The 24,389-nt window shown below is 46.6% G+C and overlaps 2 protein-coding genes across 8 annotated transcripts in view; one reads left to right on the top strand and one right to left on the bottom strand.

Annotated features, from left to right (window-relative positions):
• Positions 1 to 24,389, top strand: part of DPH7 (diphthamide biosynthesis 7) — an 807,287-nt gene that overhangs the window by 717,924 nt on the left and 64,974 nt on the right. The window lies entirely within an intron of this gene.
• EHMT1 (euchromatic histone lysine methyltransferase 1) overlaps positions 1 to 24,389 on the bottom strand; it is a 230,524-nt gene that overhangs the window by 204,730 nt on the left and 1,405 nt on the right. The window lies entirely within an intron of this gene.

Genomic DNA, 24,389 nt, shown 5'->3' with positions numbered 1-24,389 from the left:
TACAGGACACCGGGCCCCGATAATGCAGACAATTCTGGCTCTTCTTCCCTTCTCTGTATGTCGGGCTCAGAGAAAACTCGCTGTTGTTTAAAAAAAGAAAACTTCAGACCAGGCACAGGGGCGCACACCTGTCATCCCAGCACTTCAGGAGACCAAGACGGGAGGAGCACTTGAGGCCAGGAGTTCAAAACCAGCCTGAGCAACATAGCAAGACCCCATCTTTACAAAAAATTTAAAAATTAGCTGGTTATAGTGGCAGATGCCAGTGGTCTCAGCTGATTAGGAGGCCGAGGTGGGAGGACTGCTTGAGCCCAAGGTCGAGGCTGCAGTGAGCTATGATCACACCACTGCACTCCAGTCAGGGTAACAGCAAGAACAGGCCTCTAAAAAACACAAAAATAAAACAAAACAAAAATTACAATTAAAAGCTTTAAAAAATAAGGTTACAGGCCAGGCGTGGTGGCTCACGCCTGTAATCCCAGCACTTTGGCAGGCTGAGGCAGGCTGATCACCTGAGGTCAGGAGTTCGAGACCAGCCTGGCCAACATGGTTAAACCCCGTCTCTACTAAACATACAAAAATTAGACGGGCACAGTGGCACGCACCTGTAATCCTAGCTACCCGGGAGGCTGAGGCAAGAGAATCACCTGAACCTGGGAGGCGTAGGTAAGGGTGAGCCAAGATCACGCCATTGCACTCCAGCCTGGGTGACAAGACCTAGACTCCATCTCTAAATAAATAAATAAGGTTACAGAAGGCCAGCAAAGGGTGGGTCTCAAATGCCTGGTTGGGCTGGGTGGCCATTCTGGTAACACGGCTCCTCCTCTGGCATGATTAATGGAGATGTGCGATGGACATCCTTGCAGTCTAAGGTGACACCTTAAAAATAAAATCTCCTCTATCAGGTAAGAAAAATACATATATATGATTCAACTGCTGAATCTACAAGATCCAATCTCAGATGGAAAGGACTAAAAGAGATATTCCTTCGACTGAAGACACGAAGAGATTAAAACTAAAAGGCCAAAAAAAGATATAGCGTGCAAAAATAAACCATTAAAAAACAGAAGTGGCTATACTGATATCAGACAAAATAGACTTTAAAACAAAAACATTTATAGAGACAAAGAGGGACATTTCATAACGAGAGAAGGGTCAAAACAACCGGGCAGACATAACGACTATAAACACACGCACGACAACACAGCCGCAAAACACAAGGCAACAACCAACAGAACTGGAGGTACAAACACGAAATTCAACAGTACTGTAGATCTCATACTCTACTCTCAATAACAAATAGAACTAGAAAGAAAATGAGAAAGAATAAGGAAGACTTAATACTATCAAGTCTTCCTAATACAATCTGACATATAGGGAACATTCCACCTAATAAATGCATAATGCACATTATTTTCAAGCACGGATGAAACATTCCCCAGGACAGAATATAATAAGGGATTTTTTCTAATCTAACAAATTAAACACACTGAAATTATACAAAGTATAATTCTGACCATACAGGAATTACATTAGAAATCAACAAAACAACAAAATCTGGGAAATACCGAAATATTTAGAAATTAAATGACACACTTCTGAAGTCACAAGGGAAAACAGAAAATATTCTGAACTGAATAAAAATGAAAATACAACATATCAACATTTATAGGAAGCAGCTTGTTTTTACCCAGGACACGTGTAACAACAGAGATGTATGGTCTCGGAGTTCTGAAGGCCAGAAGTCCATGATGAAGGTGTCAGTAGGCCGTGTGCTCTGTAATGGCTTTGGAGTGCAATCCCCTGCCTCAGCCAGGCTCTAGGGTCTGCTGGCCGTCCCTGACAGTCCTTGGCTTATGGAACCATCACCCCAGTCATGCACCACCTTCTCCCTGTGTGTCTGCATGCTGTCCTCTTTCTGTGCATGTCTGTGTTCACAAGGCATCCTTTTTTTAAGAGGACACACAAGTTGTACCGGATTAGAGGCCTACCCTACTCAACTATGATCTCATCTTAACTAATTTCCAAACAAGGTTAAATGACCTATTTCCAAATAAGGTCAAATTCTGAAGTACTGGGGTTTAGGACTTCAACATATTTTTGGGGGGAATGGAATTCATTCTATAACATAGCTAAAGCATTAAGAAACTAGTAAAAAACTAGGCCGGGCGCAGTGGCTTACGCCTGCAATCCCAACACTTTCGGAGGCCAAGGTGGGTGGATCATTTGAAGTCCGGAGTTCAAGACCAGCTTGGCTAACGTGGTGAGACACCATCTCTACTAAAAATACAAAAATCATCCGGGCGTGGTGGCGGGTGCCTGTAATCCCAGCTACTTGGGAGGCTGAGGCGGGTGGATCACCTGAGGTCAGGAGCTCAAGACCAGCACAACCAACATGGTGAAACCCCGTCTACTAAAAATACAAAAATTGCTAACTTTTGTACTAGCAAAATACAAAAATACGCCGGGCGTGGTGGCGCACTCCTGTATTCCCAAATATTCAGGAGGCCGAGGCAGGAGAATCGCTTGAACCCAGGAGGCGGAGGTTGCAGTGAGCCAAGATGGCGTCACTGCACTCCAGCCTGGGTGACAGGGCGAAACTCCATTTCAAAAAAAAAAAAAAAAAGTTGCTTCTCTGAAAACTTCAACATAATTCACAAAACTTTAGCTAGAATGACCAAGAAAAAGAGAAAAATGACCCCACTTACTAAAATCTATTAGCATCAAAGAGGAAACACAAGCCCTGACAGAAATAAAAATGGTCGTAGGGAATACTATGAGTGACAGCATACCACAAACTAGATAACCTGGATGCGATTAACAAATTCTTAGGAAGACACGGAACAACAAAGATAACTCAGGAATAAACAGCAAACCTGCACACCTAGAACAAATACGGAAATTAATAATTTTTAAAGCTTCCGATAAAGAAAAGCCAAGATCTAGATGGCTTCGCAGGTGAATTTTTTTTTTTTTTTTTTTTTTGAGATGGAGTCTCACTGTCTCCCAGGCCGGAGTGCAGTGGCACGATGTTGGCTCACTGCAAGCTCCACCTCCCGGGTTCCCGCCATTCTCCGGCCTCACCCTCCCGAGTAGCTGGGACTACAGGCGCCCGCCACCACGACCGGCTAATTTTTGTATCTTTAGTAGAGACCGGGTCTCACCATGTTAGCCAGGATGGTCTTGATCTCCTGACCTCATGATCCGCCCGATCCGCCCGCCTCGGCCTCCCAAAGTGCTAGGATTACAGGCGTGAGCCACCGCGCCTGGCACACAGGTGAATTTTAACCAAACATTTAAAGACATGATAACCGGTGCTTCACAAACTCTTCCCAAAAACGGAAAAGGGAAATACACTTCTCAACTCATTCTATGAAGCCAGTATTACCTTTGCACCAAATACACAAAGATAACACACAGAAAATGACAGGCACTTGCCTGTAGTCCCAGTTACTCAGGAGACTGAGGTAGGAGGATCACTTCAGCTTAGGACTTCAAGACTGCAGTGAGCCATGATGGCACCACTGCACTCCAGCAGGGCCACAGAGCAAGACCACCTATCTAAAATAAAATTTTAAAAATGTTTTAGGCCAGGCGCAGTGGCTCACACCTGTAATCCCAGCATTCTGGGAGGCCGAGGCAGGCGGATCACCTGAGGTCAGGAGTTGAAGACCAGCCTGGCCAACATGGCAAAACTCCATCTCTACTAAAAATACAAAATTAGCCTGGCATGGTGGAGCATGCCTGTAATCCCAGCTACTCGGGAGGCTGAGGCAGGAGAATCACTTGAACCTGGAAGGCGGAGTTTGCGGTGAGCCGAGATCACACCATTGCACTCCAGCCTGGGCAACAAGAGTGAAACTCTGTCCAAAAAAAAAATAATACAAAAAAATTTTTAAAAACCAAATACCTACAGACCAACATAATACCACTTATGAACAAAGATGCAACAATCCCCAATAAAATACTAGCAAATCAAACTCAGCAAGATTTAAAAAGGATTAGATACCATACCCAAAAGAATTTAGTGCAGAAATGCAGATATCAGTAACAGGGAAAAACTACAAAATCATCTCAACAGATGGAGAAAAACATTTGACAAAATCCAAAACCCCTTTATAATGAAAACACTCAACAAGCCAGAAGTAACAGGGAATTCCTCAATCTGATAAATGGCATCTATGGAAAAACCCACAGCTAATATCATACCTAATGGTAAAAAATGAAAAGCCTTCCCCTAAAAACAGAAATGAAGATGGGAATGTCAGCTTTCACCACTTCTATTCAACATTTTACTGGCCAGGGCAATTAGCGAAGGAAAAAAGTGAAGAACTACAACTCTATTCCCAAATGACATAGTCCTATATCTAGAAAATCCCAAGGAATCCACACCAAAAAAATTCAGCAAAGTTGCAGGATACAAGATTCAACATATAAAAATCAATTTTATGTCTATACAATTGCAATCTAAAAATGAAATCTGGCCGGGCACAGTGGTGTGCACCTGTAATCCCAGCTACTCAGGAGGCTGAGGCAGGAGAACTGCTTGAACCCAAGAGGCGGAGGTTGCAGTGAGCCGAGATCACACCACTGCACTCTAGCCTGGGTGACAGAGCAAGACTCCATCTCAAAAAAAAAAAAAAGAAATTTTTAAAAATTGTATTTATAGGCCGGGCGCGGTGGCTCAAGCCTGTAATCCCAGCACTTTGGGAGGCCGAGACGGGCAGGATCACGAGGTCAGGAGATCGAGACCATCCTGGCTAACACGGTGAAACCTCGTCTCTATTAAAAAATACAAAAAACTAGCCGGGCGAAGTGGCGGGTGCCTGTAGTCCCAGCTACTCGGGAGGCTGAGGCAGGAGAATGGCGTGAACCCGAGAGGAGGAACTTGCAGTGAGCTGAGATCCAGCCACTGCACTCCAGCCTGGGTGACAGAGCAAGACTCCGTCTCAAAAAAAAAAAAAAAAAAAATTGTATTTATAATAGCATCAAAAAGAATGAAATACTTCTAAGAAATAACTATAAGACTTACACATGAAAATACTGCTTTTTGTTTTGTTTTGTTTTTTGAGACGGACTCTCGCCTCCCAAGTAGCTGGGACTACAGGCGCCCACCACCACGCCTGGCTAATTTTTTATATTTTTAGTACAGACAGGGTTTCACCGTGTTAACCAGGATGGTCTCGATCTCCTGACCTCGTGATCCGCCCGCCTCAGCCTCCCAAAGTGCTGGGATCACAGGCATGAGCCACGGCGCCGGCCCTGAAAATATTGTTTTGTTTTTTTTTTTGAGACGGAGTCTCGCTCTGTCGCCCAGGCTGGAGTGCAGTGGCCGGATCTCAGCTCACTGCAAGCTCCGCCTCCCGGGTTTACGCCATTCTCCTGCCTCAGCCTCCTGAGTAGCTGGGACTACAGGCGCCCGCCACCTCGCCCGGCTAGTTTTTTGTATTTTTAGTAGAGACGGGGTTCCACCATGTTAGCCAGGATGGTCTCGATCTCCTGACCTTGTGATCCGCCCGTCTCGGCCTCCCAAAGTGCTGGGATTACAGGCTTGAGCCACCGCGCCCGGCCGAAAATATTGTTAAATAAAATTGAAGGCCGGGTACAGCGGCTCACACCTGTAATCCCAACACTTTGGGAGGCCAAGGAGGGCAAATCACAAGGTCAGGTGTTGGAGCCTGGCCAACATGGTGAAACTCCATCTCTACCAAAAATACAAACAAGAAATTAGCTGGGCATGGTAGCTGAACTGGAGTGCCACTGCACTCCAGCCCAGGTGACAGTGCAAGGCTCTGTCTCAAAATAAATAAATAAAATAAAATAAAATAAAATAAAATAAAATAAAATAAAATAGAAGACCTAAATAAATGGACAAGCATCCGGTGTTCCCCAGTTGGAAGACTTGCTATTAAGATGGCCATATCCTAAATTGATCGATATATTCAACACAATCCCTTTCAAGATCCCAAAAGGCTTTTTTGCAGATATTGACAACATGATCCTAAAACTCACATGAAAATGCAAGGGACAGCCGGGCGCGGTGGCTCATGCCTGTAATCCCAGCACTTTGGGAGGCTGAGGCGGGCAGATCACGAGGTCAGGAGATCGAGACCATCCTGGCTAACACGGTGAAACCCCGTCTCTACTAAAAATACAAAAAAAAAAAAAAATTAGCCGGGCGTGGTGGCGGGTGCCTGCAGTCCCAGCTACTCAGGAGGCTGAGGCAGGAGAATGGTGTGACCCTGGGAGGCGGAACTTGCAGTGAGCCAAGATCATGCCACTGCACTCCAGCCTGGGTGACAGAGCGAGACTCCGTCTCAAAAAAAGAAGGAAAGGAAAGGGGAAAGGAAAGGGGAAAGAAAGAAAGGAAAGAAAGAAAGCAAAGAAAGGAAGAAAGAAAACAAAAGGGACCCAGTCTTGAAAAAAAAAGACAAAGTCAAAGGACTCACATTTCCTCATCACAAAACTTATTACACTGCTGCAATAACACAGACAGGGTGGTACTCGCATAAGGACAGATGTATAGATCAATGGAATAGAACCGAGAACCCAGAAATGAACCATCACATTTATGTTCAACTGATTTTCAAAAATGACGGCCAGGCAATTCCATGGGGAAAACACAGTCTTTTCAACGAGTGCCGTTGAGCCAACTGTAAGTGAAAAGAATGAAGCCTGGATCCTACCTAACATCATGTACAAAAATTAAGTCAACACGGATCAAAGACTTAAAAGTAAGAGCTAAAACTATGCAACTTTTCCAAGGAAACAAACTCCCTGGTTTGGATTGGGCAATCAGACACGACAACAAAAGCAAAGAAACCAAGGGGAAAAACAAGAAAGTTGGATTTCATCAAAAATTAAAAACATTTGTGCTTCAAAGGAAAGCATCAAGAAAAGAAAAATTAGGCCGGGCGCAGTGGCTCACACCTGTAATCCCACCACTTTGAGAGGCCGAGGCAGGGCCGGGCGCGGTGGCTCAAGCCTGTAATCCCAGCACTTTGGGAGGCCGAGACGGGCGGATCACGAGGTCAGGAGATCGAGACCATCCTGGCGAACACGGTGAAACCCCGTCTCTACTAAAAATACAAAAAACTAGCCGGGCGAGGCAGTGGGCGCCTGTAGTCCCAGCTACTCGGGAGGCTGAGGCAGGAGAATGGCGTAAACCCGGGGGGCGGAGCTTGCAGTGAGCTGAGATCCGGCCACTGCACTCTAGCCCGGGCGACAGAGCCAGACTCCGTCTCAAAAAAAAAAAAAAAAAAAACAAAGAGAGGCCGAGGCAGGTGGACCACTTGAAGTCAGGAGTTCGAGACCAGCCTGACCAACGTGGTGAAACCCCGACTCTACTAAAAATACAAAAATAAGCCGGGCGAACACCTGTAATCCCAGCTACTCAGGAGGCTGAGGCAGGAGAATGGCTTGAACCGGAGAGGCGGAGGTTGCAGTGAGCCAAGATTTCACTTCGGCCTGGGCGACAGAGTGAGACTCTGTCTCAAAAAAAAAAAAAAAAAAAAAAAAAAAGAAAGTGAAAAGATAACCCACAGAATGAGAGAAAAGATTTGCAAAAAAGTAGAGCAGGATGGGGGGTCGGGGAAGGATTAGGGAATGCCTGCTAACGGATATGAGGTTTCTTTTTGGGGTGACAGAACGATCTGGAAATAGTGGTAATGGTTGTACCATTCCAAACATACCAAAGAACCCCACTGAGGTGCACATTTTAAAATGTGAATTTTATAGTAAATGAATTACATCTCAATAAAAATAAATCATCTGCTCCTGTACTGATATTGGAATATGGCAATAGCGATCAGTGTGAAGACATTTTCAAAGATGAAACACAGAAAACTTATCACAGATAGGCACTTAACAGATGAACAGTTCCAGTAATTTTTATGACAGGGCACATTAACTTTGAACCCCAATTAAGCAAAATGTTATCCCCCAAAAAATTCTGTTCTTCTAATCAGTAGATCTGTATTACAAAAAAAAAAAAAAAAAAAAGTAGTCAACTATATTTTGATCTTTGTCAACAAAAATTTTTGGAGTTATCCTTGATTTTGCTTCTTGGTGCACGAGTCCGAAATACTATCCAGCCTGCACAGAAAGAGTTTGCCACTCCTGGAATAAACCGCCCCAGAGCTGACCCGAGCATGCCTTCCCTGTCTGGGTGAATGGCACCGCCACCCACCCTTCTTCTGCTCAAGCAGAGAACCCAGCATTTGGCTCCAGCCTAGTCCCACAAGTCATCCTTGTGCCCTCCTCATCTGCCACATAACTGGTGACCACCCACTTCCTGAGGACTGCATTTGCTGCCTCCACTGCCGTCCGTCTACAATCCGTTCTTCACATAGCAGCAGGAAGACCAGGAAGGAAGCCAGAGCCTAACACGCAAACCTGATGAAGTCACTCCCTGCCTTGAAACCCTCCTACTGCCCTTATTACAAGGACAAGAATCATTAGCATGGTCTCCACAGCCCCATCAGTCCACCTAGGTTAGCAACCTGCCCCATGTGATGCTATACCCAGGAGGATAACCAAAGAAACAGTCATTAAATGGTTTAAAAAGTGGTCTTGGCCGGGCACAGTGGCTCACGCCTGCAATCCCAGCACCTTGGGAGGCCAAGGCAGGCACATGGCTTGAGGCCAAGAGCTCAAACCAGCCTGGGCAACATGATGAAACCCTGTCTCTACCAAATATACAAAAATTACCTGGTGTGGTGGCACACACCTGTCATCCCAGCTACTCGGGAGGCTGAGGCGGGAGGACTGCTCGAGCCCAGGAGTTTAAGACCAACCTGGGCAACACAGCAAGACCCCATCTCAAAAACAAAAACAAAAAACAGAGCACAACTCAGACTACATCTTGGTGCATTCGCCTCTGCATTTTCCAGGTGAACTGAGGCGGAAAGGCTAACTTACTCCCACCCGCAACTCTCAAGTGACTTCTGCGATTCCCTCCCAACTCTCCCCCAACGCCCTTCTACCGCACCGTCCTAGTCCAGGGCAGAGCCAGCTCTAACATGTACCGGCCACGTGGGAAAGTCATCGAACCCCTCGACATGACAGTATCATTACTGCATCTAAGTGACAGTAAACATGCTGAAAAGGCAACAGACGTGACCCTGTGGCCCAGGTCCTTAGGAGGCTGATGTGGGAGAATCACCTGAACGAGATTGAGCCACCGCACTCCAGCCTGGACAACACAATGAGGTCCTGTCTCGAAAATAAACAAATACAAAACGTGTGTAAATTAGCCTGGTGTGGTGATGCACACCTGTGGCCCCAGCTACTTGGGGGCTGAGATGGGAGGACAACCTGAGCCCAGGAGGTCCAGGATGCAGTGAGCTGAGACTGCGCCACTGCACTCCAACCTGGGTGACAGAGCAAGACCCAGTCTTAAAAATCAATCAATAAAGCAAAATTAAGTGATCTCAAATAAAAGAAAATGGAAACGGAACGCATGAGGGAGCAAGCCCACCTGTAACGTCTGGACAGCATTCCGTACGACGCATTGATCTGCATGATGGACACAGCTAACGGGGCCAGGAAATTGAAACAGAAATCACAAGAGACAAAACACAAACAAGTGGCTGGGGTTTTATGCTCCTTGTTGACGGCCCTAAATGTCTCCTGACCAAGCTGTGCAAAGGGAAGACCAGGAGACTCCGGCTATGGCAGGTGCCCGAGGGACAGGCTGCCTACACCACAGACGGCACAAAATGACGCCACCAGGAGTCCACGAGAGTCATGGGACCCCTGGGAGCACCACCTCCTCCTCCTGCCCCAAGTTTGCAGCTCACACAGGTAACGCCCAGGAAGCTTGAATTCAAACTCCAAAGACGCTTCACTCTTTTGCTGTTCTGGGACCCAAAGGGTACCTCAGATTACCTGGCTGAAACACAATGGAAAGACACTCATTTCCTCTTCCGCGACACGGAGTAACTGGGTTAGTGACCCCACCTGATAAAGCTGTTGTAAGGATTAAATTTAAAACTCCATACAGGCCAGCGTGGTGGCTCACGCCTATAATCCCAACACTTTGGGAGGCCAAGGCGGGCAGATCACGAGGTCAGGAGATCGAGACCATACTGGCTAACACAGTGAAACCCCGTCTCTAATAAAAATACAAAAAAAAATTAGCTGGGGGTGGTGGCGGGCACCTGTAGTCCCAGCTACTCAGGAGGCTGAGGCAGGAGAATGGCGTGAACCCAGGAGGCGGAGGTTGCAGTGAGCCGAGATCACTCCACTGCACTCCAGCCTGGGCAACACAGTGAGACTCCATCACAAAAAAAAAATAATAATAAATAAAAATAAAATAAATAAATAAATATAAGAATGATACCAGTTGTGATACATTCTTACTGGAAAAAAAAAAAATAATAAGACAAATCTGCATCTGATGGAGCCCCTGGACCAGGGCTATCCAACTGAAAGACAATGTGAACCACAGAGGGAACCATGTACGTAATTCCTAATTTTCTAGTTGTCACTTTTTTTTTTTTTTGAGACGGAGTCTCACTGTGTCGCCCAGGCTGGAGTGTAGCAGTGCAATCTCAGCTCACTGCAACCTCCGCCTCCCAGTTTCAAGTAATTCTCCTGCCTCAGCCTCCTGAGTAGCTGGGACCACAGGCACGTGCCATCACGCCTGGCTAATTTTTTGTATTTTTAGTAGAAGGTGGGGTTTCACCGTGTTAGCCAGGATGGTCTCAATCTCCTGACTTCATGATCCACCCACCTTGGCCTCCCAAAGTGCTGGGACTGGCATGAGCCACTGTACCCAGCCCGTCACATTTTTAAAAACCAGAAACACACCAAATAACTTTTAATATTTTATTTAACCCAATATATCCAAAGTACTATATATCCACATGCAATCAACATTTTTAAAAGTATTAATGTGATCATTTACATTCTCTTTTTTACAATCTGCATTCAAAATCCCAGGTGTTTTCTGCACTCACCACACATCTCACCTCACACTAACCACGTTTCAAGTACTCCAGAGCCACGTGTGGTGAGTGGCTCTCACACTGGACATCAGCAGTTCTAGATAGTAAGTGTATGTCAATGACAGGCACTACAGGAAAGAGGAACATGCTAAACGCCACCGTTAAGATGCAATCAGCAAAACAAGGTTATAGGAAACGCTGGGACAAATGAACCATTCTCTTCAAAACTTAATTGCAAGAAAAAATAAAGACATGAGAAAAAATAAATAATAATAAAGACATGGAGGAGAAATCAATATACTGAGATTTAAGAGATCTCTACCAAAGCTAATGAATAGACCATATTTTGTTCCTAAACTGAAACAAGAAATCTGAACACTATTTATTGACTGAAATATTTACATTAACTGAAATATTCACAGAAAAAATATGCCTGAGAACTGCTTCAATATAATTGCAGATAGGGTAGGGGTGAGGGAGGTATTACAGCTGAAACAAGACTGACCATTATAAGATAACTGTTAATGCTGGGGGACAGGGAACAGTGTTCATATATACCTACCTTTGAGGAAGTTTGAAAAAGTTCCATCATAAAAAGCCTCAAACATCTATACATGTATTTGTACGATCACGTGACACTTAATGAGGGGGATACATTCTGAGATATGCATCATTAGGTGATTTCATCACGGTGCAAACATCAAAGAGTGCACTTCCGCAAACTAAGACGGGATAGCCTGTGACACACCTAGACTGTATGGTGAAGCCTACAAACCTAGACAGGATAGCCTATGACACACCTAGACCGTATGGTGAAGCCTATGGCTTCTAGGCTACAAACCTGCACAGCGTGGTACTGTAGGTAGGTGTAACACAATGATACCCGTATGTCTGAACATAGAAAAGGCAGCACACTACCCTACTACAAAACAATGCCCACTACACGACTAGGCAATAAGAATTTCTAGCCTCTATTATTATTATTATTTTTTTTGAGACAGGGTCTCGCTCTGCTGCCCAGACTGAAGTGCAGTGGCACCAACATGGTTCACTGCAGTCTTGACCTGCTGTCAAACAACCCGCCCACCTCAGCCTCCCAGAGTAGCTGGGTCTACAGCACACACCACAATGCCCAACTAATTTATTATTTTTTGTAGAGACAGGGTCTTATTATGTTGTCCAGTCTGGTCTTGAACTCCTGGGCTCAAATGATGCTCCTGCCTCAGCCTCTCCCAGTGCTGGGATGACAGGTGTGAGCCACCACGCCTGACTCCATTACAATCTTATGGGACCACCCACAGGTATGTGGTCTGCCATTGACCAAAATGTCCTTAAGTGACACACGACTGTATATTCATAAATATCATGAAATATGCACAGTAATACTGGGGACCTCCCAAGAGAAGAACTGAGTGGCTAGGGAGGTACTTTTTCAATTTTGTTTTATTTTTATTTTTTTCCCAAGATGGAGTTTCACTCTTGTTACCCAAGCTGGAGTCCAATGGTACAATCTCAGTTCACTGCAACCTCCACCTCCCGGGTTCAAGCAATTCTCCTGCCTCAGCCTCCCGAGTAGCTGGGATTACAGGCACCTGCCATCACGCCTGGCTAATTTTTTATATTTTTATTAGAGACAGCATTTCACCATGTTGGCCAGGCTGCTCTCAAACTCCTGACGTCAGGTGATCGACCCGCCTGCCTCGGCCTCCCAAAGTGGTGGAATTACAGGCATAAGCCACTGCACACGGCCATACTTTTTCAATTTTGAACCATGTAACTGTCCTATATGCTCAAAAAATTAAATCTAAACACCTATATCATGACTAACCTAAGCCACTCAAGCCAAGCCTGCTCACTGGCCCCCTATTTCCACTACAGTCTCCCTTCATCCACTCAGCCAGGGTCATCTTTTTAAAATATCACTCCATGCCTAAAATCTTCAAGGACTGTCTACAGTGGTTATGAAACAGCCCAACTTGTTACCATGGTAACACGGCCCCGGATGACCTTGCCCTGCCTTGCCAGCTTCATCTCGTGCCACCCTCCCCTTCTGACCTTGTAACTCCACTGTGTACCAAAGGATACAGACCTCACCCAAATCACAGTCGAGGAAACTGGGACTTTTATATGTCACACACCATGCAGCTACCAAAAACACTGAAGACACGATTGCACGTCAGACAATACAGGACAGAGGAAGTACAACGGCACATAATCACTGATTACCAGCAATTAAAATAAAAACACATACACTCATGCAGATCAGGAAAAAACAGATGACAAATATTTGGCGTTCTGAGGGTTCTAGGTTTTCTAAATTTGCTAAAATGCCTAATTTTTGTTAATGTACACTTCATACACCTTCTCATGCCAATTCATGTCTTACATCCTTTAAGACCTAGACTATGCGTTGGACAAGAAGCTGTTAAAGGGAAAAAAAGACCTAGACTAACTCATCTTCCTTAAGGAGCTTATCGCCACACATGTGGCCACAGCAATTATGGCCATCCAGCAGCCTCTTCTTGCTTACTTTTAACTGACTCTCATTTCCTACTCAGTAATATTTGCTCTGTTCTATTATTAAATTTTGTAAAATCAGGGACCAATCTCTAAACTTTGTATGTCCTCTTACAAATACCTGGAATAGCACCGTATAAACAGAGAGTGCTCAACCAGCATCTTCAATATGCTGTGATCAGAACCAGCCTGTCACAACTAGAATACAGAAAGAAATCCACAAGCTTTCCAGAACGAAACAGCAGCTCACAGTGACATTCCTGGGAAAGAGGCCTCTTATCTAGGAGACTCCATTTCAAAGGAAATGCTACCTCTGAAGAGGTACAGCAGCCACTTTGGCTTTTATTTTTCAAAATCCAAAACCATCAAAGAGATTTTTTTTTTAATATATGAAAATATTACAAGTTAAAGAGAAGCAAAACAGTAAGAAAGGAGATTTCTCAGTCCTGGAAGTAATGCTTTCTGTATCATACCTGCCATGGCCAAATTAACTGGGTTCTAATAACTATTCTCAGCCAGGCGCGGTGGCTCACGCCTGTAATCCTAGCACTTTGGGAGGCCAAGGAGGGCCAATCACGAGGTCAGGAGATGGAGACCAGCCTGGCTAACACAGTGAAACCCCATCTCTAGTAAAAACAGAAAAAATTAGCCGGGCATGGTGGCGGGTGCCTGTAATCCCAGCTACTCGGGAGGCTGAGGCAGGAGAATGGCGAGAACCTGGGAGGCAGAGCTTGCAGTGAGCCGAGATCGCACCACTGCACTCCAGCCTGGGCGACAGAGAAAGACTCTGTCTCAAAAAAAAAAGAAGAAAAATGGGTCGGATGCAGTGGCTCACACCGGTAACCCCAACACTTTGGGAGGCCGAGGCAGTCGGATCACATGAGGTCAGGAGTTCGAGACCAGCCTGACCAACATGGAGAGCTCCCACCTCTACAAAAAATACAAAAATAGCCAGGCATGGTGGTGGGCACCTGTAATTCCAGCTACTCAGGAGGCTGAGGCAGGAGAAACGTTTGAACCTGAGAGGCGGAGGTTCCAGTGAACCAAGATTGCGCCATTGCACTCCAGCCTGGGCAACAAGAGCAAAACTCCGTCTCAAAAACAAACCAAAAAAAAAACAAATACAAAAGCAAATAACTATCCCTACCTGGTCTACTGAGTGAGCACCTTAAAATCAAACTGCCCACTTACGTGAGGAAACGGCATCCATCAGCCATGCTAAATCCAATGAAATGATAAAAAATAAATAAATAAACAAAGGCTCCTAAAGAACCCAAAACATGACTCTTATAAGCCAAATTATTTTCAAAGAAAAACTCAATAAAATGTGGTCAAACCTACACAGCTCTTTGAGCACATGACAGAAAACCAGGGCTCTAGCCCCAGCTCTGGCTCTGGCCACACGTAAGATCTCCAGTAACTAAGGTAGCCACAGATGCTCTTTTCGACATGAGAGCTGAGGCACAAACATCACCCTTGCTGGCCCTTATTATGACTCCAGAACCTTCTGACCACAACCAAGAACTGACACAGTAAGATCCCAAGACAGGCAGCCCTTTTCATAGGACAGCTGTGCTTCTAGTTTATGGGAGAATCTGCTTCTCAAGATTTATGAAAATGCTTCTCAGGCCAGGCACAGCAGCTCATGCCTGTGATCCCAACACTTCGAGAGGCCAAAGCGGGAGAATCGCCTGAGCCCAGCTGGAGATCAGCCTGGGCAACACAGTGAGACTCCATCTCTACAAAATGTTTTATAAATTATACTAAATGTAATTAAAAATTAAATGTTTAGGTTGGGCATGGTGGCTCACATCTGTAATTCCAGCACTTTGGGAGGCCGAAGCGGGCAGATTACGAGGTCAGGGGATCAAAACCATCCTGGCTAACACGGTGAAACTCCATCTCTACTAAAAATACAAAAAATTAGCCGAGCCTGGTGGCGGGCGCCTGTAGTCCCAGCTACTCGGGAGGCTGAGGCAGGAGAATGGCGTGAACCCGGGAGGCAGAGATTGCAGTGAGCCAAGATCGCGCCACTGCACTCCAGCCTGGGCGACAGAGCGAGACTCTGTCTCAAAAAACAATTAAAAAAAATTAAATGTTTAAAATTAATCATTTAAAAAAAAGAAAAACTGCTTCTGATCCTCCCCTTTCTCTTACCAAAAATCAATCAAAGACAAGAAAGGCAGGAAAGAGACACATAAACCCCAAGACATGTGAAATCCCTAAAGAAAACACAAATAGGAAGATGCAGCGGTAGAGGACAGCTAACCCATCCCACAGAGTAGAGGAAGAAGAAACTTAAATAAAGGAGTTGCAGCTGAGCAGCCGGCAGACTGACCCCGGAAAACACAGAAGGGTGGGGACAACGGGGGTGATGCCTGCAGCTGCAAAGGGGAATGTGGACAAAACTCCACCTGAGAACAGCTGACCCCTCAGGTCTCCTCCTCAAGCAAGTACTGGTCTTCTTAGCCACAGGACACTAGACTTTTACCCCGTAAAAAGGTCCACTAAAATTGGCCGGGCACGGTGGCTCACGCCTGTAATCCCATTATTTTGGGAGACCCAGGCGGGTGGATAACCTGAGGTCAGAAGTTCAAGACCCGCCTGGCCAACATGGCGAAACCCCCCTCTACTAAAAATACAAAAAGTAGCCACACGTGGTGGTGTACACCTGTAATCCCAGCTACTCGGGGGGTGGGAGGGCACTGAGGCAGGAGAATTGCTTGACCCTGGGAGGTGGAGGCTGCAGTGAGCCCAGACTGCACCAACGCACTCCAGCCTGGGTGACAAGAGCAAGACTCCATCTCCAAAAAAAAAAAAACATTCCTGCTTATACCAGCAAGGCAAGAAATTGAGGGATCATTCAAGAAAACCAAACCATCCCAGAAAACAAACCAGCAGATAGAAACATCTGCAAGAGGGCCAGGCGCGGCAGCTCACGTCTGTAATCCCAGCATTTTGGGAGGTCAAGGTGGGCAAATCACCTGAGATCAGGAGTTTGAGAACAGCCTGGCCAACATGGTGAAACCCTGTTTCTACAAAAAATACAAAAAATTATCCCGGCGTGGTGGTGGGCACCTGTAATCCCAGCTACTCGGGAGGGAGGCAGGAGAATCGTTTGAAGCTGGGAGGTGCAGGTTGCAGTTAGCTGAGACTGTGCCACTGCACTCCAGCATGGGTGACAGAGAGAGACTCCATCTTTAAAAAAAAAAATTTTAGGCCGGGCGCGGTGGCTCAAGCCTGTAATCCCAGCACTTTGGGAGGCCGAGACGGGCGGATCATGAGGTCAGGAGATCGAGACCATCCTGGCTAACACGGTGAAACCCTGTCTCTACTAAAAATACAAAAAACTAGCCGGGCGAGGTGGCGGCGCCTGTAGTCCCAGGTACTCGGGAGGCTGAGACAGGAGAATGGCGTAAACCCGGGAGGCGGAGCTTGCAGTGAGCAAAGATCCGGCCACTGCACTCCAGCCCGGGCAACAGAGCCAGACTCCGTCTCAAAAAAAAAAAAAAAAAAAAAAATTTTTAAAAAGGCCGGGCGCGGTGGCTCACGCCTGTAATCTCAGCACTTTGAGAGGCCGAGGCAGGCGGATCACAAGGTCAGGAGATCGAGACCATCCTGGCTAACACAGTGAAACCCCGTCTCTACTAAAAATACAAAAAATTAGCCAGGTGTGGTGGCGGGCGCCTGTAGTCCCAGCTACTCGGGAGGCTGAGACAGGAGAATGGCGTGAACCTGGGAAGCAGAGCTTGCAGTGAGCCGAGATCGCGCCACTGCACTCCAGCCTGGGCGACAGAGCGAGACTCCATCTCAAAAAAAAAAAAAAAAAAAAAAAAAAAACCAGGCGTGGTGGTTCATGCCTATAATCCTGGCACTTTGGGAGGCAAGGTGGGGGTGGGTCACCTGAGGTCAGGAGTTTGAGACCAGCCTGGCCAACATGGTGAAAACCTGTCTCTACCAAAAATACAAAACTTAGCCGAGTGTGGTGGCGCATGCCTGTAATCCCAGCTACTAGGGGGTGCTAAGGCAGGAGAATCACTTGAACCTAGGAGATGGAGGTCACAGTGAGCCAACACCAGGCCACTGCACTCCAGCCTAGGCAACAAAGCGAGACTCCGTCTCAAAACAAAACAAAACAAAAACAAAAAATTAACCTGGTGTGGTAGTGCACGCCTGTAATCCCAGCTACTGGGGGGGCTGAGGCAGAATTGCTTGAACCTAGGATGCGGAGGTTACAGTGAGCAGAGATCACGCCATCGCACTCCAGCCTGGGCAACAAGAGCGAAACTCTGTCCCAAAAAAAAAAAATCTGCAAGAGAGCCAACAAAACAGCAACAGCCAACCATCACCCCACAGTGAAAGCAACAAGTAAACAAGGCCCCAGCACTCAGCTTTCCACGGTGAGTGCTTTATTCGCAACACAGCAAAATGACCAAAGACAATGAGACACTGAAGGAAAGGCTACATCATGGAAGAAAGACTAAGAGATAAGACAGCAAAGAGGAATGAATGCAGGGAAAACACAAAAAATGAAAGAAACCCCCTTTTTTTTTTTTGGTTAGAGACAGAGTTTCTTGCTCTGTCGCCCAGGCTGGAGTGCAGTGGTGTGATCACGGCTCACTGCAGCCTCAACCTCCCAGATTCAAGCGATCCTCCTGCCTTAGCCTCCTGAGTAGCTGGGACTTCAGGCACGCACCAGCTGGTCATGGTGATGCATGCTGGAAGTCCCAGATTTTAGGGTCTTGCCGTGTTGCACAGGCTGGGACATTTTTTTAAATAGTTTTTTAAATAACTTTAACTGTAATTTTAAAATTTTAATTGTAATTAAAATAAGCAAAGATACTATATACATAAAACAAGAACAGGAGATACTAAAAAAAGAATAGAAAACAGTAAAGAATATAAAAATAAAACAACTGGGCCAGGCGAGGTGGCTCACGCCTGTAATCCCAGCACTTTGGGAGGCCGAGGTGGGTGGATCACCTGAGGTCAGGAGTTCGAGACCAGCCTGAACAACATGGAGAAACCCTGTCTCCACCAAAAAAAGATACAAAATTAGCCAGGCTTGGTGGTACATGCCTGTGATCCCAGCTACTCGAGAGGCTGAGGCAGGAGAATCACTTGAACCCAGGAGGCAGAGGTTGCAATGAGGCGAGATCGTGCCATTGCACTCCAGCCTAGGCAACAAGAGCGCAACTCTGTCTCAAAAAATATATATAGGCCGGGCGCGGTGGCTCAAGCCTGTAATCCCAGCACTTCGGGAGGCCGAGACGGGCGGATCACGAGGTCAGGAGATCGAGACCATCCTGGCTAACACAATGAAACCCCGTCTCCACTAAAAATACAAAAAAAAAATTAGCCGGGCGTGGTGGCGGCGCCTGTAGTCCCAGCTACTCGGGAGGCTGAGGCAGGAGAATGGCGGGAACCCGGGAGGCGGAGCTTGCAGTGAGCCGAGATCGTGCCACTGCACTCCAGCCTGGGCGACAGAGCGAGACTCCGCCTCAAAAAAAAAAAAAAATATATATATATATATATATATATACACACACACATATATACATAACTGAAGCTAAAAATTTTGATTAAAAAAATTGGGAAATGGTCAAAAATGCTCCCCCAAAATAGAAAAAAAACAAGACATGACAAGAAAAAATATACTTAAAATTAGAAAACTAAATACAGGATGTCCAACATTCAACTAAAGGAAACAGAAAAGGACAACACACAGAGAAGAAAGTAAAGAATAAACTGTTGGCCAGGCGCAGTGGCTCACACAGGTAATCCCAGCACTTTGGGAGGTCGAGGCTGGCAGATCACTTGAGGTCAGGAATGTGAGACCAAACTGGTCAACACGACAAAACCCCATCTCTACTAAAAATACAAAAATTAGCCAGGCGTGGCAGCGCATGCCTGTAGTCCCAGCTACTCCAGAGCCGAGGCAGGAGGACTGTTTGAGCCCAGGAGTTCAAGACCAGCGAGACCAACATAGTGAGATCGTGTCTCTCCCAAAAAAAAAAAAAAAAAAAAAAAAAAAAAAAAAAAACACCCTCCTATAATAAAAGGGTAGCAATCTTCAGATTTCACAGCTACTTGGGCATCTGCATAAACATGAAAAGGGCTAGCACTAAACGCATGGTAAAGATTAGGAAAATCACAGATGCAGTGATCCTAAAGGTTTGGCAGGGGAATAGCGCTTACAAAGGGTTAAGAATGAAACTGGGCCTCACCAGCACAGTGGCGGACACCTGCAATCCCAGCACTCTGGGAGGCCGGGGCGGGTGGATCACCTGAGGTCAGGAGTTTTAGACCAGCCTGGCCAATATGGCGAAACCCCGTCTCTACTGAAAATATAAAAATTAGTGGGGCGTGCTGGCAGGTGCCTGTAATCCCAGCTACTTGGGAGGCTAAGACAAGAGAATTCCTTGAACCCAGGAGGTGGAGGCTGCAGTGAATCGAAACTGCGTCACTGCACTCCCAGCCTGGGTGAAAAGAACAAAACTCCGTCTCATAAAAAAAAAAGAATGAAACTGGGCCAGGCTCGGTGGATCACACCTTTAATCCCAGAACTTCAGGAGGCCGAGTTCAAGACAAGCCTTGGCAACATGGCAAGACCCTGTCTCTACAAAAACAGAAAAATCACTGCCAGGCACAGTGGCTCACGCCTGTAACCCTAATACTTTGGGAGGCCGAGGCGGGCGGATCATTTGAGGTCAGGAGTTTGAGATCAGCCTGGCCAACATGGTGAAACCCCGTCCCAACTAAAAATACAAAAATCAGCTGGAGGCTGGGCATGGTGGCTCAAACCTGTAATCCCAGCACTTTGGGAGGCCGAGGAGGGTGGATCACTTACTTGAGGTCAGGAGTTCGGGACCAGCCTGGCCAATATAGTGAAACCCTGTCTCTACTAAAAATACAAAAATTAGCCAGGCATGGTGATACACACCTGTAGTCCCAGCTACTCAGGAGGCTGAGACAGGAGAATCGCTTGAACTCGGGAAGCAGAGATTGCAGTGAGTCGAGATCGTGCCACTGTATTTCAGCTTGGGCAACAGAGTGACACTCGTCTCAAAAAAAAAAAAAAAAGCCTGGGTGTGGTGGTGCCTACTTGTAATCACAGCTACTCAGGAGGCTGAGGCAGGAGAATTGCTTGAACCGGGGAGGTTGCAGTGAGCCAAGATCATACCACTGCACACCTGCCTGGGCGACTGGGTGAAACCATGTCTCAAAAAACCATGTCTCACGGTGCCTCATGCCTGGCCTGCAATCCCAGCACTCTGAAACGCTGAGGTGGGTGGATCACAAGGTCAGGAGTTCAAGACCAGCCTGGCCAAGATGGTGAAACGCCGTCTCTACTAAAAATACAAAAAAATTATCCAGGCGTGATGGCGCACACCTGTTAATCCCAGCTACTCGGGAGGCTGAGGCAGGAGAATCACTCGAGCCCAGGAGGCAGAGGTTGCAGTGAGCCAAGATGGCGCCACCGCACTCCAGCCTGGGCAACAGGGTGAGACTCCATCTCAAAAAAAGAAAGAAAAATCAACCGGGTATGACGACACATGCCTGCAGTCCCAAGTACTACTCGGGGCGCTGAGGTAGGAGGATTACTTCAGCCCGGGAGGTCAAGGCTGCAGAGAACTATGATCGAACCACTATACTCCAGACTGTCTCAAAAAAAGACCAAACCAGACTTCTCAAGAGTAACAATGAAAACTGAAAGATATTGGAGCTATGACTTCAAAATGACTTTCCAACCTACCAGCCAAACTTACTAAGTGCACGTGCAGAATAAAGACATTTGTGGCCGGGCACGGGGGCGACCTCTGGTAGTCCCAGCACTTTAGGAGGCCTCACCTGAGGTTGGGAGTTCGGGACCAGCCCGGCCAAGAAGTTGAAACCCAGTCTCTACTAAAAATACAAAAATTAGCCAGGCATGGTAGCAAGCACCTGTAATTCCAGCTACTCGGGAGGCTGAGGCAGGAGAATCACTTGAACCCAGGAGGCGGAGGCTGCAGTGCGCGGAGATCACGCCACTGCACTTCAGCCTGGGCGACAGAGAGGAATTCCATCTCAAAAAAAAAAAAAAAAAAAAAAAAGAGTAAATACATTTTCAGACATGCAAATCCCAAAAGTTTGCCGCTTACCATCCCTTCCTGGCTAGCTACCGGAGAGTGTATTCTATCACCAAGAGGGAGTAAACAGTGAGTGACATCAGATGCAGGGAAAGGCGAGGAGACTCCTCAGAATGACGCTGTATACCAGGCCAAGAGAACATGCATTTTTTTTTTTTTTGAGACGGAGTCTCACTCTGTCGCCCAGGCTGAAGCGCAATGGCACAATCTCGGCTCACTACAAGCTCCGCCTCCCAAGTTCACGCCATTCTCCTGCCTCAGTCTCCCGAGTAGCTGGGACTACAGGCAGCCACCACCATGCCTGGCTAATTTTTTTGTATTTTTAGTAGAGATGGGGTTTCACCGTGTGTTAGCCAGGATGGTCTCGATCTCCTGACCTCGCAATCTGCCTGCCTCAGCCTCCCAAAATGCTGGGATTACAGGTGTGAGGCACCGCACCCGGCCACATTCTTTTTTTTTTTTTTCTGAGACAGGATTTTGTTTCGTCACCCAGGCTGCAGAGCAGTGGCCTGATCACAGCTCACTGCAGCCTTGGCCTCCTGGGATCAAGCGATCCTCCCACCTCAGCCCCTCAAGTAGCTGGGACTACAGGCACATCCCACTACCACGCCCAGCTAACTTTTTTACTTCTAATAGAGACAAAGTCTCACTATGTTGCCCAGGCTGGTCTCAAACTCCTGGGCTCAAGGGATCCTCCTACCTCAGCCTCCCAGGAGTGAGCTGCTGGCCCTGGCCAAGAACATGCATTCTGATTGGGGCAGGATGAACATAAGAGAACAAAAGTCTTCTCTAATCTAAATCTTGCACTAATCTGCCATTAATGGAAGTCCATAGTCGACCCCTAAAATTGGTGAATAAAGACATGACAACACAAACATATAGTAAATGCTCAAGAGCTGCAAGTGGCTGCTGCTTATCCGGAAAGACAGAAGATGATCGGCCAGGGCGGTGGCTCACGCCTGTAATGCCAGCACTTTGGGAGGCCAAGGCAGGTAGATCACTTGAGGTCAGGAGTTCGAGACAAGCCTGGCCAACATGATGAAACCCTGTCTCTGCTAAAAATACAAAAATTAGCCAGGCGTGGTGGCAGGCACCTGTCATCCCAGCTACTAGGGAGGCTGAGGCACGAGAACTGCTTGACCCCAGGAGGCGCAGGTTGCAGTGAGCCGAGATCGCGCCACTGCACTCCAGCCTGAGTGATAGATCAAGACTCAGTCTCAAAAAAAGAAAGACAGGAGATGAGAGCAGCTTTTCTTTTAAGTGTTTTAGCACTGATTTTTTAAATTATGTGCACGTGCCTATATTATTTTTAAAAAGAAAAAATAAGGAAGAGATACATAGTAGCCACCCTGCTGGAAAATCATAGCACTTGCCTGAGAAAGCCTTCCTGCTGGAAGATGATGTTTTGCTGAGACAAAAGCCTTGAGTCAAAGGAACCCTGGGGTCTGATCCTCAGTGACCCTGGATGTATTTAAACCCTAACATGACTCACATCCTAACTAATCCACAAATGGGGAATGGAAAATATATTCAACTACCTCAGTAGTTTGTTTTTTTATCCTGAGACAGTCTCTCGCTCTGTTGCCCAGGCTGCAATTATAGGCACGTACCACTAGGCCCAGATAATTTTTGTATTTTCAGTAGAGACAGGGTTTCAACCATGTTGGCCAGGCTGGTCTCGAACTCCTGACCTCAAGTGATCTGCCCGCCTCGGCCTCCTAAAGTGCTGGGATTACAGGCATGAGCCACCAAGCCTGGCCAGTTCTTTTTGGTGTGAAAATGTACTGACTATCTTTGTAGATCAAGGAAAATAACAAAACTGAAGTTAGATAAGTTTCCAGTGTCAGCTTTATTACCTTAATCATTTCGCAATTAATGAGCCCTGACGCAGGGATCATTTCCCAGGTTTGGTGACAACAGTGATCCCATGCCCACCTACTGTCCAGAAGGCCGGCGTTACTGCGCTACACACAGCGGCTCCCTCACCTTCTCATACAACTTGATGAGAAACCCTCAGAATAATGAATCTAAAAACAGAGCTTTTATTAACCTAAAATGACCATCACAGATATAACACGTTTAGCAAGCACCAGCTCTGTAGCCAAACCACCTGCATCTTCATCTTCTTGGCCACGAGCTCTTCAATCTTGGGCCTCACTGTGCCTGGCTCCTCATTTATAAATGGGGAGATAACAGTACCTTCCTCTTAAGGTTGCTGCTAAGCTCAAATTATTGAATCCATGCAAGGCACTATGGCAGGGTTGGACACAAGTCAGGGTTCAGTAAACACAAGCTGTCATTATCATCAGGTGTGTAAAGCCCTCTATTCAAGGCTGCCTATGGAACCAGAGACCTCTGGAGCCATTTGCTAGTCAGTCATTTATTAAACGCCTACTAAGTGCCCAACACTGTACTAGTGCTAGTCCTACAACCGACTGGACAAGTTATCTAACCCTTCCTCCTCAGCTAAACAGGAAACAACAGGCCGGGCACAATGGCTCATGTCTGTAATCCTAGCACTTTGGGAGGCCCGAGGCGGGCAGATCGCTTGAGTCCAAAAGTTCAAGACCAGCCTGGACAACATGGTGAAACCCCGATGTCTACAAAAAAAAATTGGCAAGGTGTGGCAACACCCACGGATAGTCCCAACTACTTGCGGGGCTGAGGTGGGAGACTCCCTTGAGCCTAGGTGGTCCAGGCTGCAGTGAGCCGTGATCATGCCTCTGCATTCCAGCCTGGGCGACAAATGGAGATCCTGTCTCAAAAAATAATAATAAATTTTAAAAAAAGGAAA

This window comes from Macaca thibetana, chromosome 15, assembly GCF_024542745.1.
Source record: "Macaca thibetana thibetana isolate TM-01 chromosome 15, ASM2454274v1, whole genome shotgun sequence".
Lineage (NCBI taxonomy): Eukaryota > Metazoa > Chordata > Mammalia > Primates > Cercopithecidae > Macaca > Macaca thibetana.
Note: the sequence above shows the minus strand (reverse complement) of the source record. Positions and strands in the feature narration are given on the sequence as shown.